Genomic DNA, 3,662 nt, shown 5'->3' on the forward strand with positions numbered 1-3,662 from the left:
GTTGGGCCACAGACAGTCATCCTGCTGCTGAGCTCCTCCCTGAGCCAGGCTGTCCACCCAGAGCCACGGGTGGGAAACCAGCCTCCTGACACCTCAGCTCTGAAAACATGAATCAAGACTCTCTTAAAATAATAAAATCTAAAGAGCAGAAGGAAAGGCCTTTTCTCGCTGTTTGCCTTCATTTTAGGATGGGAGGAGGGACTCTGCTCATTAGATCAAGCATCCAGGGGAGTGAACAAGGCAAAGCTGGCTATGATGTGTCATCTCCTTGGCTAGGCACACCACCCTGTTCCACAAAACCCACAGCCATGGTCACGGGTCCATATCCTTCCCCTTTCTGCCCCTCCAGACCAAGGGCAGATGTGCCACAGCTGCTCAGCACCTGCTCTGCTTTGGAGCAGGGAAGGTGGGAGGAGGCAGAAGCAGAAACCAGGAGGTTCCTGGCGAGCACAGCCCCAACCCCTCACAGCATCACTCACCTTGGGGGGCTCCTCCAGCACCCCAAAGCCATGTCTCCATGGGGAAGGTGAGCTCCCCACCTGCAGAGAGTGGAAGCTGCCCTGGCAGGAGCCAGCAGCCACAGCACAGCATTTTATCTAATGACCACCAGTGTGGAACTGGCCACAGCTACTGATCTGAGCAGGGGCCTGAACTCAAGTTCAAAGTTTCAGAGGTCAACAGGCAAACCCACTCTATTTTCACCAGTAGATTGTTAAATTCTCAGCTACTTCCCCTTCAGTTTAGCAGGTGTTAAAAAGGGTTTCCAAGCTACTGCTTCCCAGCAGGGACCATTGCTTGCAGACTGAGTAAACACCCATCACTGTTCTCATGAAATTTTCACTTTTCCAAGGTCGCCACTTGTCCCACACTCATTCCAGTGTGCAGGCACATTTCACTGTCAGGAGGCAGAGCTGGAGAGAAAAGCAGGAGGCACCTTCTGCAAAATCCTAAATGCCTCAGGCACCAACCCTGCTGAGGAAAGGCTCCCCCAGGGCAGGGACAGGCACTTCCCAACCCCTCTGAAGAGCCTGGTGCCTGGCTGGGACAGGGATGGTTCAGATGGTTCCCATCTGAAGCAGCCTGACAGTCCCTTTTGCTCTTTCTTGCCAGACTGGTGCTGAGCTCCCAACACGCTGCTCACCTCTGCCCATGAAGAGAGGCAGCTCCAACCAGGCCAGCAGTGTTCCCTGTCCAAGGACACATCTGAGCTCCAAGCCACCTCCCAAGAAGCAGCTGGTTACTCAGGCACTGGCAGCTGGACACACAAGAGCTTGGATTATTTATTTTTCTTGGCTACATCTCCTTGCACACGACTTCCTGTGCGTTTGTTTGCACGTGGTTCACTTGGCACGAAGCTGCTCAAAGCAGATGCTGAAGAGTTCCACTGTAAAGTTTGTGCATTACACCCTGCCAGGTGTATCCCCACCCACGGAGGTTTCTCCAGATGTAAAGTCATGGCTACCACTCTTCTCTCCCAGCCCCTGCTCCACCACCTGCACCCTCAGACACATTTCTCCTCCTACCCTCAAAAGCCACAACTAGTAGATCAATTCCCAGCTACAGGTATGCATCAACCAAACCCACCAGCGTGCCAAGCACACCTCACCCTTGCTGACACCATGCTGTGTGAAGATCCACACACTCAGTGCCCTGCCCAAACCTGCAGCTCCACAGCAGGAGCTGGGGGCAGGCTGGAGGGGGTGTGCTCACTCATGTTGTCCCAGAGCGTTTCCAGAACCCAAATTCTCCAGGGATTTAGGACAGAAGACTGTATCCAAGGCTAAGTGGCTGCTCAGCAGTGTGACAACAGCAGAGGCCACTGACCACACAAGCTGTGAAGCTCCCAGAACATGCATCTTGCCCTCACAGAGCCCTGGCATGGGCACAGCTTCACCCCACCCCAGCTGGCATGACCCATCCCTCTGGAGGCTGAAGAGCAGCTTGCTGCTGCAGCTGGAGTCCTCCCTCTGTGCATCACCCTCTCCACACCAACATCCTCCTCTGGTCCTAACTGGGCTTCCTCCAGGCACGAGACACCCCAGCAGGGAGTGGTGCAGGGAAAACCAGCCTCTGACAAGCTTTATGATTGTGAAGGGCCTTGGGGTCACCTGCCAGCCCAGGAACAAAACCCTGCTCCAGCACAGGCCTCCCCACGGGCTACTAGAGACCATCAGGTTGCTCTTACTCCACCTCCCTGATCTTAAGCTCTGTGAGGCTCCAACTTCTCATTCCTACCCAGCAAGCCAAAGCTGAGCATGCTCCTGACCAGCTCTGATGCTGTTGGCCCAGACAGAAGAATGAAAACAGCTTAAAATGAAGTGTCACAATAATACACAGTGAAGAAGAGATGGGGCAGAGGAAAAAACACATGATGGGCATCCTCTAAGGAAAATCTTCCTTCTACCAGCAGCAGCAGGTGAGGAAGAAGCACGTTCCTCATCTCCCTGATCAGAATGCAGATCCCAGAGATGGGCCACGGGCAGTGCCAGCCACTGCTCAGCAGCAAGAGGCAGAAGGATGCACCACAGCTACCTGCACAGCCCTCTCTGCTCGTGCCAGCACCACCCAGCACCCTTGTAACAACTGCTATGGGGATGCCAAACGACATCAGCCAGTTCAGATGAGACAAGCCAAGAGCAGGCTGCATATGCTCCAGAGGTGCAGGAGTTCTCCATTCAGAATACACTTTTGGAGCTTAAGTTCTGTGGTTGCCCTTAAATTGCTGTTCCTGTAGCTTCTAACAAGCCCAAGTTTGTATCACCAGTGCCCAACAGCCTGCCAGAAAGCAACTTTGGGATCAGCTGGTGAACAAAGCCTGGGCAGATAGGGCTTGTTCATACATATTTATGAAGTGCATTTGGTGTTAAAAAAAAAAACCTGTCTCCTGCAAGCCAGCCATCTTGAAATCCTGAACCACAAGAAGCAGCACAAGAAAGAAAGGGAAAGAAAAAATTCAAGACAACTCCCACCAACCTTTTTGTTCGTTCAGGGCTAGCTACCACCCAAAAGATCTGCTGGCTGAGCCCAAAACATCTAAAGGCTCTTGTAGAGCCCTTGCCCAAGGGCTGCTTCCATGTAGCCCAGGCACTGCAGATGAGTCAACAGTTACACTCTCCATCAAGGTCTCACCATCACTTCTGTTCAGTCCCAAAAGAGCTGTTTCTAACTGAACCCACACCTGGCTGTTACACGTGGCCAACTGGGAGGAACCCAGCGTGGCCTCAAAAGCCAGTAGTTTTTCCAAAAATCTCACAGAAGAACACTTCCCAGGAGCCTGAAGGGGGATTGCTAAGAGCCTGAGCTGTGGAAGACCCATCAGTTAATAGAGTTAACGTGTGCCATGCCCCATACCTGCACCCAGGGCACGTGGCTGAGAGCAGATGTGGACCCAGCCTCCCCCTGCGAGGTCTGAGGCCGGAGCTGACCCACGGCAGGAACCGTTATGGGGTGGGGAGCACGGCAGCTCCCCAGAGCAGCCACCCTGCCCTGACCCCAGAGCTCAGGAGGGACACCCCGCCCCAGAGCCCCCCAGCTCGGCTCCCCACGCGGAGGGGCAGGTCGGGGAGCCCAGGGCCGTGCAGCCCCACGCTGCACGTGTCCAGGAGGCTCCTGCAGGGGGCTGAGCAGCGTTGCAGACGCTGCAGGAGGGGCGGCGGGAGGAG

The sequence above is a fragment of the Merops nubicus genome, unplaced genomic scaffold, assembly GCF_000691845.1.
Source record: "Merops nubicus isolate BGI_N331 unplaced genomic scaffold, ASM69184v1 scaffold20011, whole genome shotgun sequence".
Lineage (NCBI taxonomy): Eukaryota > Metazoa > Chordata > Aves > Coraciiformes > Meropidae > Merops > Merops nubicus.